At 35.7% G+C, this 17,763-nt stretch overlaps 1 non-coding gene across 1 annotated transcript; it reads left to right on the top strand.

Moving 5' to 3' along the window:
• The first annotated feature begins 1,918 nt into the window (after positions 1 to 1,918).
• Positions 1,919 to 2,024, top strand: LOC124889064. The gene has a single exon (XR_007047681.1). It is a non-coding gene; the product is annotated as a small nucleolar RNA R71 (small nucleolar RNA).
• The last annotated feature ends 15,739 nt before the right edge of the window (positions 2,025 to 17,763 follow it).

Raw genomic sequence — 17,763 nt, 5'->3', positions numbered from 1 at the left:
GCCTTTTTTCACGTCCAAATCTAGCTTCTTTGGAGAATATAAATTAGGGCCCATCCCAATTACTACCTTTACTATTTTATCATATAATTTGACGTCATCACCATCGAAGTTCATAACCACTGCAATCAAGGTTCAAATGCAAAACTTTGTTCAAAAGGTTCCTCAATGTCTTCCTCGTAAAAAACATCAATAACAGACACCATATTCACTTTTTTGGTTGTGCTATGTATTGACATATATTGAATTTAACTTCTTCATTGTTCAATCTAAAATGTCATCTTGTTTCTCTCCATATCAATGAATACTCTTTTATTTGCTAAGAAAAGTCATCCTAATATTATGAGAACCTCAAAATCCACTTCGTAATCTAATATCACAAAATTAGCAGGAAGTATAAACTTTTCAACCTTTAATAGCACATTATATAAAATTCCCACAAGTCTTTGACTGAACAGTTATCCATTAATAGATGCATTGTTGTCGGTATGGGGTCTTCTAAGACCAACAATTTATAGATCATAAGTAGTATCAAGATGATACTTGTACCCAGGTCACATAATGCTTTAGCAAATTTAAAGTCTCCGATGGTGCAAGGAATAGTAAAAACGCTTAGGCATTTCTTTTTTTGAACCAATGTGCGTAAAAAAATTGCATTACAATGATGTATATTATCAACTTGCTCAAACCTAATAGTCCTATTCTTAGTGACCAAGTCTTTCATGTACTTGGCGTAGCTCGATATTTGTTCCATTTCTCCAACTAAGGGAATATTCACTGAAATCTCTTTCAACTTAAAAATGAATTTATGGAACTTGCCATCTTCCACTTTCTTCTTTATTCTTTAGTAAAATGGAGGAGGAGGTCTAGGAATTTGTGCCAAAGGCTTCATAGACTTTTCCTTCTCTTTATTTTTATGACTCCCAATATGAACACTTGTAGATATCTTAACCTATACAATAACATTATTGAGATCCTCATGTTTGTTAGAATTAACCAATACTTTACGTTTGAGAGTAATCTTAGTTGTAACTCCAACATAAAAAATAATAACCTTTTCATGCTCATCAATAATAGGCGTGGGTTTAGGCAACACTCTTCTATTTATAGTAGTAACATCCATGATCTGGCCATTGCTTCTTAGGTTTTGGATGATGTAGCTAGGCAATGTCCTAATCATCTTCTGATTCAAAGTTGTATTCATCTGACCTGTTTCGAACTCCAACTGTTTAATGGAAGTGTAATGCGAATCTACTAGTTAGCTAATGTAGAGATTTCTCCCTTTATTTCATTAACACTAGAGTCAATGGATTCCATATTTTGCAATACTTTAGCCAACATATCTTCTATCCTTGAGCTTCCTGAATCATTACCGGTCCTATCTCGATTTCTAGGGGGCACATAATGGCTACTTCTATCATTATTTCTCTTCTAGTTGCCTTTATCCTTATCCTTGTAACTGGCCTTGTCATAATAATTATCTTTTTGGTAGTTTTGACCTTGGGTTCCTTGGGTGTTAGTTCAAAAAACCCCATCTAATTATTCAAGTAGTTTGCCACCTTTTTTGAGTCTGATTTAGAAGCCTTAAACTAAGAACCTACAAATTTCACCTTTTCAAAATCTCTTGCTAACAAGTGTTTTATAAGAAAATCTATCTGTGTCTTCATATGGTTTATGTCTTGATCACATTCTTCTTCTCTTTAGTGTTGTTCAATAGACATTCACAAATATATAAGTACCATCTGTAACCTCAAAATCTCTATTATGCCATGTTCTGTTGGTCTCTGTAATCTTTTTCAAAACTAAAGATGCATCTGCATATTTGAGGGACATAATTGCTCCCCCAATCACATTATCAACCATCCACTTCGTGATTGAATTTAGAGACCTGTAAGTAATCTTTATCAAGTGCTCATCCGATAATTTATGGTTGGGGCGTTGAGTTAACTTCTTCTTAAAATATATCCATGCTTCATGTAATGCTTCACCAGGTAGTTGTCTAAAATAATATAACTCATTCCTTAACTGCAACATTCTGAATAATGGAAGAAACCTTTTTAGGAAAGCTTCTTGCAACTGACTCTAATTGGTAATAGAATTAGACTATAGCTTTATCAACCATAAGCTTACAATCCTAGATAAAGACAGTGGGAACAACCATAATTGAATGGCATTTTGACTCACTCCAATAATTCAAAAGACTTAAAAATCCCTACAAAGTTTATCAAATGATGATTCAGGTCATTACAAACCATACCTATAAACAAACCCTTGAGATTCAATAATTGAATCATAGTGCTGGTAATATTGAACTTTGCCTTAGAAGTTGGTGCTGGAAGAAAAATGGGCCCATTATCACCAACTCCATCTACGTCAGCATCATTGACCTCAAAATGTATGACCTGTTATTGTCATCCTCTTAATCTTTGTCATTAACGTGGGTTAGATGAGGAAACATTGTCTACATATTTCTCATCAATATCACCACCCAAAAATCTATCATCCTTAGTGCTAGGTGTATTTTGATTCTACTATTATATCTGATCAGTAACAAACTATTATATCCTTACTACTTCATGTTCTTATACATTCATCGCTCTTCATAGTGGTCTCAAGTTCAAGGTTGTAAGGTAATAACAGTTCATTCCAACTTTAGGTATTTGGTATGTACTGGACTTAATTAACGACCATATTCATAGGCAATAACTCCAAAACTAGATACACCCAAATTACACCGTTTTTAGAAGTATAAAATAGCCATTTTAAATATATAATCCAACTCTATTGGGATTGAATCCCATAGGGAATAAGGTTAAAGCTAAGCCTTATGCAGTTAAATAGACTTCTAGTTAATTGGTTCCTTTGAAGGGGTTTGTTAATGAAGTTCACTATTAGTTTACAATTATGTTAAGTAATAGTTATTAAATTCAAAGATTGTATAATCACTAAAAACAACTGGGTTTGTGATCACAATAACTTCAAATGATAGTAAATTCTTCTAATACAAGATGTAGGGATATTGATTCTTTCACTACATCTAAATATTTCTCAACCTACTTAGATGAGTTTCACTTGGATTCTCTTGAACGACAAGTGATGAGGTTAAAAAAATCAATGATTACCCTAAGTTAGATAATTTTGTTACAACATTACCTTTAGATGAAAATTGGATGTTGGAAATCCTTATCCTCAAATATTTTCCTAGTCTTAACATCTTTCTGTAAGACCCCGCAAAGTCCTAGTAATTTTACTCCTATATAGTATACCAAAAGAGGTCCCAGACTTACAAAAATCAGCTAAGTGTTAAGACTTAGGATCATTTTTAGCCTTCATAATTGGATGATCTTATTTTCGATCCCTGTGACCTTAGATTGTCAATTTTTAAATTTCATCATGATCTGGGATGTCAATTGGTTGTATTGGGTGAGTTTCAAAATTTTAAGACATTGTTTAAGTCATGTTTGGATTGCCAAACAGAAAGCAAATACGATCTTGACGCATCGCATTAGCTATCGCATCGTACCTGCTGACGTGATTCATCGGTGATCATGTCGACCCCATCGACCCAGCATATCACCTATCGCATTACTAGGCAAGTTTTTATTATTTATTTACAAGTTTCCAAGGGCTTTTAGATCCTTTTCCCCTCACCCAATTCAGCTAAAACATAAAATTAAGCTCTCAAAAAGGGCAAAATACATTCATTCTTCATAAATCCTCTCAAAAACAAAACCCTAGGTTCATCAAGTTCAAGTCCAAGTTCCAATAAATCTCTAATAATCTTTACGAAATCAACAATCAAGGTATGTTAGGTGTTCATTCTTGAGTTTCCTTCCACCCTTGGAGTTCAAGAACCCTTTTTATAACTATAAGTTTTTAGATTCATGATTTACATGTAGAAATTGGGTTGCTTTTATGTTTGTGTTATTGTATGGGTTTCAATTCAAGATTTAATAATAAGTTTCATGTACATAAGATACCATGTATGTTGATTGATGTAATTCCCATGTCAAAACCCTTGAAATTGCAAGTTTAAGTTGTAGTCATGATGCTTATGTAATTATGCTCCTCAAGTGTTTGATAGAATGTCCATGTGAATTAAATAGTGTAATCATGAAATGTTAGCATGTGTTCTCAATCATGTACAAGTTCATGACCTCCAAGTTTTTGACAAAATGTCTCGGTGATTGAATTATGAACAATTGACTATTGTTATGCTTTCAAGATTTGCTGTGTTTTATTATTGATGCTATCGAGTCATGGGGGTATTTATTACCCAAAATCTAGATATTTACTTAGTTAAAGTAGTTATCAAATAGTCCCAGTAAAGGTTAAGAACACTAGTACTCAGTCAGTTAATAGAACTCAGTGAACTCAGTCCAGTTCGATCAGTCAACACAATCAGGGTCAGTTCAGTCAAGCTTAGTACAGTCTAGTGATTAGTGTCTTTCAGTTGGGAGTAGGATTCAACACCGAGTGAATCTAGGGATAGGGGCATTCCTATTAGTTAGGGTTTGACCCTTAGTAGCAGTCCCTGAGTTACAGAACTACATAGCCAGCGTAGGTTGAGATATCTTCCTACCAGATAACGGTTTACACATCTCGTATGAGTTTTCCTACCAGTAAGAGTTGACAAAATATCTTCCTGCCAGTTAGGGTAACTCACAGCCAGTGTTAGTATCCGTAGCACGGTACTAGCACCCTTTCAACTAGGGTCACGAGTTAGACCCCAAATCAGTTTATATCGGGGTATGTCAGTTAGATGAACACTCTTATAGTTACAATTTAAGTATCAGTATTCTGAAGGGAACTCAATCAATTCTATAGAACTATGCTATCAGTTATCAGTTACTCAGCCATCTGAATTCATCACTTAGTTTCAGTATAATCTCAGATACACGTGTATATCTATTTGCGTAGTATAGCATGTTTAGTATGTTTAATAGCTACAGTTTTTCATTTACTCTCATCCAGTTACTTTAGGATGTTCATTTAATCATTTATCATCTCATACATATGAACCCATATATATCAGCCTAATCTCACTTAGCATACCAGTATATTCCACATACTGATTGCATACTTTCTTTTGTGCTATGATGTCTCATATCATAGGTTCAGACACACGCGTTCCTGATCATACTTAGCAGCTCAGGATATCAGCAACAGATTCAGTAGTGAGTCCTCATCCATTGACGATATTATTTTATTTCAGTATTTCAGCATATTTAGTATGTTCAGTAGTCGGAGTTACTTGGGGACTTGTCCTATCAACTCTACATTCAGACAGTTAGAGGCTTTTAGACTAGATTACTTCAGACAGATGTTTAGTATTTTTAGTATTATTATCAGTATTCAGTATTTATTTTCAGTTTATGAACCTTATGGCATTTTTAGCCTACCTTCCACATATATTTCCAGTATTATAATTCGGTGCTCACAGCAGGTACTAGACATGGGTTAGCTTGTGATCCTTTGGGGTCGTAAGCATTGTATGATGCCCAGGGTGTAGTCTCGAGGTGTTGCACTTTCTTAATCAAGTCACCGCTAAGATAGGTTCCAATGTTTGCAACCATTAAAATTTATTTACAATGAAAGATTCAATAATACACATGAAAGCACTATTTAAACTTGTACGGTTAAACAACACTAGAGATTTAATTTACCACAGATCCCACAACCCTAGTTCTGGGAAGGTAGTCATTGATAACTTTGAAAGAACGTATAATAATAGAAATCATAGATGAGGATTATCCTTGCAAAAAAGAATTTAATAATCAAATTGCCTTTCAAATCTGATCAATATGCTAATAACCCAAGAGAACTACAAAAACAAAAAGTATGTTTTTGTGTAACGTAAGATATGCCAATAAGACCTTATATTTTATAGAATTGAAAATTTGTAACTCAAATAAAACTCAAAGTTTCTCATCTTGCGTCTGACAACAAAGTTGACAGTTGATGTACAGTGGTTTCATGGCACTTTCGATGCTTAAAATAAGGAAATTATGCAAGTTCTTAGGTATTCTTATTAGATATGATGTGATTTTGTGTTGATTTTGAAGGAAAATAGAGTTTGGAGCCAAGAATAAGAAAAAAAAGATTAAAAAGAGTTGAGAAGGATACCAATGAGACAATTTACAGCTCATAAGTAGTACCTATTGGCCTGTTGGTTGCTGATATAAAGTTTTAAAAGTTATTGGATGAAGTCTGATTCCCTATCCCCCTACCTAAGAGTCATAGGAACAACCTATGAACTGTAGGTTGCCTTGAAGATAGGTGATTTAGAGTCTAAAGATTCCTCTGATTTCCACGAGCCTATTTATGCCTTATAGGTACAACCTATGACCCGTAGGTCTTCTCATGGGTCAGTGCCAACTCTGGTTTTCTGCACTATTTAGGATAGGTTTTCTGATGTATTTATAAATAAGTAAGACCCCACAAAATTTCAACTATTTTATTTTTGACCCTTTCACATGCGTAATATCAATTTTGATTTGAATTGTGTTATGGGTTGTTAAAGGGGTATTTTAAGAATGTTTTGGAATTTTTAAAAGGGTTTTGGGGTCATTTTGGGATCTCGAGGTAGTAAGCCTCCGCAATAGTGGCATGCCACAGAGTTTAGCCTTTATGATAAGGGCGTGGCATGGATGCTACCCTCTGCAATAAGGGCGTGCCACACTCCTATGTTTATTTTGCCTAGTTTTTTTTTTTACTTGGGTTAAGGGACTTTTGGTCTTTTTACTCCTGTATGACTTTTAAACATAAATCTGACCCTTTTCTTTCACTTTACAAAGATCAAATTCTATTATTTCTCTCTTAAACTCAAAATCCAAGAAAGTTCATGGGTTTTATCGAGAATTCAACATCCAATCTCCAAACTTCAAATCCTCTTCAAATTGTTTTATATTTTAGGCATGTTGCTCATTCGTAACTTGTACTTTTATATTGTGGCATTTATTTATCAAATATTCATGTGATTTAAATGATGGGTTTCAAATTGGGGTTGAGGGTTTTTTTATTATTATTGCTTGAATTACTTGTCCCATGTTTTAAATGTCATATTCATGTTTTAATTGAGGGTTTTGGAACTGAATTGGTGCTTTATTTTAATTGTTGGAATAAGGAACTTGGGTTTCTCCAAACTTATGGAATTTTGGCTTGATAATGGCATTACCTCAACCCACTTTGTGAACTTGATTTGAATATGGATAATTTCATAGTATATCTTATCTTTTGAACCAATTGCATTGTATTAAAGGATAAATGAATTAAAATAGTTTTGGATGGACTTGGTGGCCTTGAGTTTTAGATTTTAATGAAACTTGGGAGTCAATTTGGTTATACAAATTGGTTTGGCATGATTATATTAGCTTTCAAGCATATTGGTATGATGATACCAAGTTGATAAATATGTTAATAAATAACTCCTGGGTTAATCATTTGTTTGTGTGAAACTATTTTAATTTTGGCTTAATGGGAATTTTGTAGCTCACCATGAAGTTTTTGGTACTAGAGGGATGAATACTTAAAACCATGTTTGCCTGCATTGGGGGTCCATATGATCGTGTGCTTGGTGCACGCGCACACACATACACATACATACACTATATATATATATTAGGAGGTATATAACCTTGGTTTCTTTAGCCTTTCCTCAGTTTTTCCTAAGTTTGTACGACTAACATGCACTAAGGCCCTTCCAGCAGGAGGAGTTAGACCCATATAGCCCAAGGGTGACTTTAAGATAGAGTGAGCTACACAATTTATGTTAATGATTTAAACTCTCATGTTTATGGCCGTTGTCCCTATATCAATATCCTATATATATGTATATGGATGTGGTGTATATGGTTTATGACTGAATTTTTATGATTGCATTATTTTATCCCTATCCATCTGAGTTAAGTGTCAGTGCTCACTCTACTGGCTGCCTCTGGATGCTGCACTATTTTATGATATAGATTTCGAGGGCTTTTCTATTGCTCCTATGCAATGTTAGGTGGTTGAGTACTTTTGTCGGTCAGCTGTGAAGTAGCGAGCCTCCATATTTTGGAAGACACGCTCATTTCATTGGTTTCATTATTGTTTTGGTATTTCTTTTGGATCCTTTTTTGTCATAGTGGGGGGCATGTCCCAACTTAGTTGGTATTCTGGTTTTGGACGCTTTTGCGGACAAGTATGGGTTGATTATTTGTTTTTATTCTTATTTATGCTTCTCATTTGACTTATTTATGCTTCTTATTACTATTTGGTTGGCTTTTGCTGGTTATAATTATTATGCCCTTAAGGTAAGGCTAAAGAGGTGGTCTCCAAGCCACGGTGGGCTTGAGATACCCATCACAAATAGGATTGGGTTTGGGTCGTGACAAGCTTAGTATCAGAGCATGATTCAAGGTTGTTGGGTGTCTACAAACCCGTGTCAGTGGAGTACCTTGTAAGGGTATGTAGCGCGCCACACTTATAAGGGGAAGCTATGAGGAATTTAGGAGATTTTTCTATGTTGTGTTCGATTTTAGGTTTTTGAGTCTAGTTTCCATGAAACTCTTTGAACTCCTAGCTTGATTGAATTTTAGATCATGCCTCCCCAAAGATATGGCAGTCGTACAAACTCTGTTGGAACATCTGTCCCACCTGGGGAAGATATGGATGGGACTCGCCTTTCTTATGGAGTACATAACTAGTCTAGGGTACCTACTTTTAACTGTACTGCTCCACGTAGGGTTCCACCGATCCTACTAGTTCTTCTCAAGCTTCCCAAGTGGGTGGCACTTATGCTTAATCACTTTAGGAAAATATCTCTAATGCGGAGTTCCATCAGTCTATTCATATGCTTGCTCAATTGGAGGTATCACAGTCACGTCGGTCTGACCATGTGGGTCCTATTTCTAGTCCATCTAAGTTCACCTGGGTTGGCTATTTTATGAGGTTGAATCCCCCAACCTTTACAGGATCTAAGGTTAAGGAGGATCCTTCAGGGTTTATTGATGAGATAGAGAATATCTTAAAGTAATGTATGCTACTGATTCAGAGGGTATGGAGTTTGGTGCCTATCAGTTGAAAGATGTGGCTTATCAGTGGTATGAAGAGTGGAAAGCAAAGAGGGGTGATGATGATAAACCAACAATGTGGGATAACTTTTCAAGTGCTTTTCTTGATCACTTCTTTCCTCAGGAGTTGAGGAAAGTTAAGGTTAAAGAGTTTGTGAACTTAAAGCAGGGTAAGATGAGTGTTATAAAGTATTCTCTAAAGTTTCAGTAGTTGGTCTGTTATGGTCCAGAGTTTATGTCTAATATAAGATCTGGAATATGGATGTTTGCTTCTAATTTGTCCCATTATTTGGTATTGGATTGTAAGGTGGATATGTTAAATATCGATATGGACATATCTAGGCTGGTGGTTTATATACAACAGGTAAAGGATGAGAAAAAGAAGCAGTCAGAGATGGGAGAGAGGCAGAATAAGAAGTTTTGATATTTAGAGTAGGGTTTAAATCAGTAGAACAGTAAGCTATAAGGTTTAAATCTTGAGCCTTTACACTTAGTTTGTGAAAGCTTCTCTATTATTATTTTCTGTTAGGATTACTCTATTTCGTAGGCTATAGGGAAATACTTTTAAAAACTATTCTGAAAGGGAGGTTCTTCTAAACGACATACACTATGTGAGCTATCATAGTGTCCAACGTCTAGTTCCCTTTTGGAAAAACCTCATGTAGGGGAGAGCTGTCATACTCTTACCAAGGAGTATAACCTAATCTTAGTGATCACATCTGTAACTATCCTCTATATAAAAATAGGAATAATCTGAATAATCTGTACCTACATTGGCTCATAGTTCTGGGGTATGTAAACATACCCAACTTGGTGCTAAATACTACTCCCTTTAAATCTGTATGCTCATTCTGTAGTAAATCTAGTTTAAAAATAGCATAAGAGTTTATAGTGAAAATCAGTTATGCATCTGTCTATTTTAAACTATAATCAAAACTAAATGTGTGGATTCTACAACTTAACTGAGGATCAAAAGATCAAATCTTTTTGAAAAATCTGAATATAAGCTAGTCATAGATCCTTAAGAGCATCATTTTCTTGAAATATCAATACATATACTAAGGGATTAAAGACCATGTCTCAAAATCATGTCAAATTATAACAAAGTCATGCTCAATAATCAATATCTTGAAATTCTTACATAATTCTAGTCAAGATAGTGAAATTCAGCTCTCAATGTATATAAAATCACTTCACATGCATAAACATGCAAAAGTAGAGATGTAATTTAACATTTAATCACTTGTAACATCAACATCTTCAAATAATGATAATTGGGTATGAACCCTAACTGTAAAACATATAATCTCATGTAAATTCAACTTTATGACTAGTTTTGGGCACAAGGATGAAAGAGGATCTTTGTTCATAACCCCACATACCTTGCTTGATGAATTGAATATAAAAGCTTGAACTTTTGAATCTCTAATTGTGTTCTTGAAGTTTCTTCTTGAAGTTCTTGAGCCCGAAACTTTGGATTATAAGATTTCTTGGAGTAGGAGTTATGGAATTATTCTTGATTCTTGAGCTAGGGTTTTGTTCTTGGAGAAGAAAAAGATGAATAATTAAGCATCTATGCTATTTGGGGCTAAAATTGTGTATTTTGGGCGGATTTGGGTGAGGGTAAATGACTCAATTTCCACCTTAAACCCGTTATTTAACAATACAAAAACTAGGTACCAACGTGATTAGCAATGCATCGCGTTGCTCACTTCGACGCGATTAGCGACTTATCGCGTTGGCTACCCGACGCATCCACTGATGCGGTGCATCTACATCGCGTTGATGTTCCATTTTGGTCAACCAAACAAGCCCTAAACTTTCTCCAAAAATTACAAAACTCACCCCGAAGATACTACGAACTACCCTGATCATGAAACAACTTAGAAATTGACATTCCAAGGTTAGAAAGGTCGAGAATAAAATTTTCAAAATTTAGAGGCCAAAAATAAGAGTAAGTCTCCAACACTTAGCTAAAATATTTAGGTCCTAAGTCTCTAGTGTGCCTCTTTTGAGATGAATTAAACTAGAAAGAATATGGCATATTACAAAAGGTTTGTTTGTGGGTTTGGCTATGGTTGACACAAATATGCATCTTGCTAAATTCATTGGGATTTGCACTTTTTACAACATACCTGGGGTAGATTAGGAGGAACTCAGACTGAGGTTGTTCCCTTTTTATTAACTGGTGAAGCTTGAATATGGTTGGGGGAACTTTCTTGAAGACCGATTACCACTTGGAATAAGTTGCGCAGGCATTTCGTGGACCATTTCTTTCCTCTGGCCAGAATGTTGTAGTTAAAAGACAAGATATGTAACTTCAAGCAGTTGCATTCTGAGTTGATGTACGAGGCATGATTTTGGTTTAAGAAAAAGTTAAGCATGGTACCCAATCATCACATTTAAGGTACAAACTTATTGGAGGTATTTTATAGAGCTCCAGATATTAGTTCTAGAGCTATGGTAGATACGATCACTGGAAGAGCGTTCATGTATTTCTATTGAGAAGTGAAATATGATATGCTAGACCAAATATCTCTCACCAACCGAGGGTGGTAGACTCGAGTAGAGGAGAGGGGTGCTGGCACTTATGCAATCAGGGATTTCGGCGACCATAAAGTGGTTGATAATTCTGTGGCGTAATAGATTGTGTAGCTTAGAACTAATATTGGGTTTCTGACAAAGTAATTCGCAATAGTAAATTCTAAGAAGGTGAATATCGTGGGCACGCAAGGTAAGGCCTCTAAACTTTATAATTCTAATATGGAGAAAAAGTCTAAGTATTTATATCAAGAATTGGTAGGTTTTTGAGCCAAGTGGAAAGGAAACCAAGGTTAAAACTATTGTGGAGATAGATACAGATATCGCAGTAGAGAGTGTGATGGTGACTGAAACAGAAAGGATGACTACAAGGAAAACAGAGACTATATGTTTCAGTCGTGATACTCAATCGAGGACAAAGGGGATGTTGTCCAAACTTATTAAGGGTTAGGAAAGTTAGGAAGCATGCCTTACAGAGATTAGGTAAGATATCTTAGGATTGACCTAGAAGGTTGAATCGCATGCTACTGGGATAAAATAATTAGAACAATAGTTTAGGAAGATGTCTTCAACTTTAAATCAAAGACAGTCTCGTACCCTTTAGAGCAATACTGTTTAGAATCCCAAGAATGATGGCCATTGTATCGCTATCACCACTCGAAGTGGTAAGTCTACTGTTGATCCCCCTTTACCTACTACTAATGTGCTAATGAATGATAGAACTGTAGTTGATGAGACACCTACCATGGAGTCAGGTAAGGCGATATGTGTTGATGTTAGTGCTGGTGAGGATAAAGGTAAGGGCAAGGTCAAAGATCCTTTAGTGAAGAAAATTCCATGACTTCCCTCACGTTTTCTGTAGAGGCTGAAACAAAAGAAGGTAGAAGAGAAGTTCAAAAAATTCATTGATATGTTGAAAAAAGTTGAACTTGAATATCCCTCTTCTTGAGGCTTTGAAGCAAATACCTGGATATGCTAGGTTTATGAAAGAGTTGGTGACAAAATAGAGAGTTGTGAGTTTTGAGGATATTGGTGGATTGCATTACTGTAGTACAGTTACTTCTAAGTCTCTGGCCCAAAAGAAGGGTGATCCTAGAGTGTTCACGATCCCATGCACCATTAGGACATATAGATGTGTCAGAGCATTACGTGACTCAGGAGTCAACATTAATTTTGATACAATTGTTTGTGTTTAAATAGTTGGGATTGAGCCCTCCAGAATTGAATACTATATGGTTATTGATGGCAAACGACACAGTAAAGAAACCCATGGGCATATCATTTGATGTGTCGGTGAAAGTTGATAACTTTATTTTTTTGGCCAACTTTGTTATCCTGGATTGTGAAGTTGACTTCGAGATGCCCATCATATTGGAAAGACCATTCATGGGCACGAGAAGAGTGATGGTTGATATGGAGAAAGGGGGATCAATTTAAAATTTAATAATGAGAAAGTCATATTCAATGTCTGAAGAACTATGAAGCAACAAATCAACATGAGGGTAGTATCGGTTATTCATAGTGTTGATGACCAAGGAGGATATTCTTTGGGTACCTTGATAAATTCTTAGTAATCAAGGTACCCGATTGTGCCGCAATATTAAATCAAGTGCTGCATGAGAGGCATCCCACAGGCTTGTTTGTGAAATCTGAGTAACCAACTTAGCCATGTCATGCTGTGATGTTAAATCAAACACTGGTAGGAGGCAACCCACTATTTTAGTGTGCACATTGTTTTTATTTTTTGTAGTCACAGTACCATAAGAAACACCATGGAACACGGTAATACATTGCTTTATTCATAATATTCTAAGTAAGGGGACTTCTTGACCCACTCATGGGGGTCGAAAGTACCATTTGGGATAGGTAAGTTTTGCTTTGAATGTTAAAAGGAAATTTTGAGGACTTTTGGGGATTTTATGGACTTGAACTTGTGACCATACTTATGAGGTTGTAAATACCACTTATGAATTTATAATTAGTGCAATATATGTTAGAAAAACAAGTCCAAAGAGCAGGAAAAGGGCCAAAAAAATTAGGCCTACCTACGGCCACCTATGGTTCGTAGGTGGTATCGTAAGTGGCCGAATGTTGGGCCTAGTTTCATTTGAAATTTGGGCCCATCCCGACCTACCCTGACCCAAAATTGTTCACATGGGGCTATTTAAGCACCCAAACCTGATTCTCATCCCTAAAACCTAAAATTTTCCCTTTCTCTCTAAAATTCATACTTACCAACTTCCTTCAAAATCCATATAAGGCAAGAACACCAATTTTGGTCGGTACTAACTTTTCTAAATCACATGTATTGCACATAAAATCTAGGGTTCTTCATCTTCTTAAATCTTCACTTTCGGTTCTTGAACCAAAAGGGTAAATTTCTTGGATCCTAATAATAGTATATTGTGCTAAACTTGAAATAAGTAAGTTGGTATGTTTAATTGCTTGCAAAATATATGGAATTCAACAAACTTGTGTATGGGAGCCTAGAATTAGCATAAAATAGAAAATAGGTGCACTGTTCTTGAATTATAACTTGATGATCATGCCCTAAGCGGAAGTTGAAGTTGAATAGGTCGAGGAATCCCAAGAGTCTTATATGCCGTATTTGTGTTAAAAAGTTGATTCTAGTTTTACGTGCAATATTGGACTTATTTGGATTGAGTATACGTTATAGGGATGTAAAACTTAGGGAAAATTTGAAGTTTTTGAATCTTTTGCTTTTCTTTAAGTTTTGCAGTCCCTACCTATCTTTCAGACACTAACACTAAGTTTTTCAGGTACACATGACACCTAAGGCTTCAAAGAAGAAGGTAAGACCTTCGAGGTGATGAGATGAATCCCCCAAGAGCAGTGGCTTGGTGGAGGAGTACCCAATTGTCCATACTAGAGAAACCTAGAATAACATGATGTGGCCATGGACTAGAGCTCAATGACATGTTGTGGCTGAGACTATTATTAAAGCTACCTAAGCGTGCCACTTGCAGACAGTTCACAGTGGGGAAGATGACCTACTTCTACTCCACCTAAAGGTTAGCCACACATCATATACCAGTACCCAGGCTGAGTAGAAATTTGGCTAGCATGTCACCTCCATACTCTCTCAAGTATGAGGAGAGAGAGAATGATAACGGCGGAGATGGAATCAAATCACCTCCAATAACAGCCATGTAAGATCCCCAGTATGAGGAGGGGTCATAGGACTAGTTTGAGGCAGCAGTTCAGGAGTAGTCATCAGTCGTAACCCAGTCTGAGAAGGGTAGAAATCAAACTTCATATCAGGTACCACCACTAGGCACAAAGCCACCAGCTCAGCCAGATTAGGTTTCTGATTGTACAGATATCTCAACCGAGCCTATGGTGAGATGAACTCGAGGTGGTATATGGAGGGACTTCAGACTATTTATGAGCATGATATATTTATAACTGGGACTGGCCAACCCAAAAGGACTATTTATAAGGAGAGACAGATCGAGTTATCTAGGTTAGATGGAGCACCATTGTTGCAGGTTACTTTTAATAGGTATCAGTAGGGGTGGATTTCTAAACCCTTGGGTTCATATAGCCAAGAAGTGGTGCGAGAGTTCTATGCCTGCTACTATGCCACAGTACCGTTGAATATGCCTGAAGGTAGTAGGTACGTAGAGCAGTTCCAATGTATACCCCAAAAATGGGTCTCGATACGTCACACAGTGCTCAAGACTATAAGTAGTCTCAACCTAATCCTTTAAGCCTTTTACTAAAGCTGTAACTCATAATACAAGAATCTAAGTATGCAAAATAAAACTGAACTACTGAATACTGTCTGAACTAAACTAAAATTAGCTGAACATAATGTCTGAAAGTGTTTAACTAGGAAATCTTAATAACCGACACTGTAAGTCTGAAATGTATCTAATAGTTGGATAAGCCTCTAACACTACTAACTAGAGAGTCGCTGGGATAGACCCCCAGTTGACTAAAAATAACTGAATAAACTACTTTAAAAACCTGCAAATCTAATTAACTGGGTCCCCAAACTATGAGGACTCACCAACTGTCGGGATGTAGATAAAGATACTCGCGGTCAATTACTCTGCTGTAACTAAGCACCTGAACCGACATTATTAAGCAATGTAGCACATAGACATATATGTGGATCAGTACTGTTGGAATGTACCGAGCATATGGGGGTGAATGTATAAATAAAATAGTGATGGAATTTATATCTTTCTCATTAACAGTGCATGCTAAGTATAAATGGCTCACCTTCGCTTGAGTAATTGAAAGCTGAAATCATAAATCATGAATGATAAAATATACTATATGAATATTGTGAGCCACCACACTTAGTTCTAAGTCTTTACTTGAAATTTGTTTTCAAATCATGCATGCTAAGTGTAGGAAGGACTCACTTTTATCATATGAAAACTAAAGGCTGAAGTTCTATAAGTAATGTCTTGAGTAGGACCATATCTGAGTAAATTTGTGAGCCTTTACACTTAGTTTTCAAAAAGCTATTTTATTATTCCATTTTTGAGACTTAGGTTTAGGGAGTTTATTATAAAATACATACACTACGTGAGCTCTCATAGTGTCCAACGTCTAGTTCCCGTAAGGAAAAACCTCATGTTGGGGAGAGGTGTCATACTCTTGCCAAGGCGTATAACCTGAACTAAGTAATCATAATCTATATCTGTCATCCATATACATGGGAATGATCTGAATTTGTACCTACATTGGCTCGTAGTTCTATGGAATGTGAAGTAGGAAACATACCCAACTCAGTGCTAAATACAACTCCCTTTAATTTATATGCTCATTATGTAGGAAATCCACTTTAAGACTAACATAAGGGTTTATAATGAAAACCAGTTATGCATTTGTTTACTTTAAACTGTGATAAAACTAACAGTGTGGATTCCATATCTTAGCAAAGGATCAAAAGATCAAATCTTGTTCAAAATTTGAATATAAACTAGTCTTAGGGTGCTTAAAAGCATAATTTTCTTAAAATATCAATACTTATACTTAGGGCTTAAAACCCATGCTTTAAACTCATATCAAATCATCACAAAGTTCGTACTCAGTAACAAAATCCTGAAATTCTTTAATAATTCTAGTCATGATAATGAAATTCAATTCTCAATCCGTAAAATCATGCCACACGCATAAATATATAAAAGAAAACATGCAAATCAACATTTAAATCACTTGTAACATCAACATCTTTGAACAATGATAATTGAGTATGTACCATAAACTGAAATTCATATAATTTCATGTAAAATTCAACTCTAAAACTAGTTTTGGGTATATGGATGAAAGGAGTATCCTTGTTCATAACCCCACATACCTTATTCGATGATTTGAATCCAAAAGCTTGAACTTTGTATTCGTAACGATGTTCTTGAAGCTTTTTCTTAAAGTTTTTAAACTTGAAAACTTGAATTCTTGGTAATTTGAAAAAGGAATGGTGAAACTTTGAATTTCTTGGACTCAAGGTTGAAGCTTTAGAGTTTTCTTGGAGAGAAATTTTGTGAATAAAGAGCGTAATATGCTTAGAATAAGGTTAAATCATCTTTTGTCATGAATTAGGGCGAGAGTAATTGACTTAAATGCCCTTCTAAAATTTAAAATCACAACTAGGGTCTGATTTTACACCTCGACGTGATGCGGTGCTATCGCGTTGCGTTACTAGAAATGGATGAGTGAGAATTTACACATCACCGCGACGTGGTGCTATCGTGTTGCGTCACTGGAAAAGGACAAGTATGAATTTGCACTTCACCGCGATGTGTTACCTATTCCATCATAATTTCTAGCATAACATGAACCAATTGTGGTGAGCTACTGGAAAGGACAATTAATATTTAGGGGCCCACCACGATGTGATATAATCGCTGTAAGATACTGCCTCACACGAAAAATGCCATAACTTCTCACATGGGTATCGGATTAAGGTAAAATTAGTATTGTTGGAAATCTGACTCAATTATCTACAATTTGGTAGGTCTTGATTTGGAAAATACTACATAAATCAAGCATTATAAAATTTCAAATTTGACCCTTGTAGAATTAAACACCCACCTGTGGACAAATCTAAGGTTCTTGGCTCAACTTAGCTCTAAGTGATTTCTATGAATATTTTTTACCTACTAAACACTTCATACACTAGGAGATGAAATAAACTAGG

This window comes from Capsicum annuum, chromosome 11, assembly GCF_002878395.1.
Source record: "Capsicum annuum cultivar UCD-10X-F1 chromosome 11, UCD10Xv1.1, whole genome shotgun sequence".
Taxonomy (NCBI): Eukaryota; Viridiplantae; Streptophyta; class Magnoliopsida; order Solanales; family Solanaceae; genus Capsicum; species Capsicum annuum.
The sequence above is the reverse complement of the archived record's forward strand: the minus strand, read 5'-3'. Positions and strand labels throughout refer to the sequence as shown.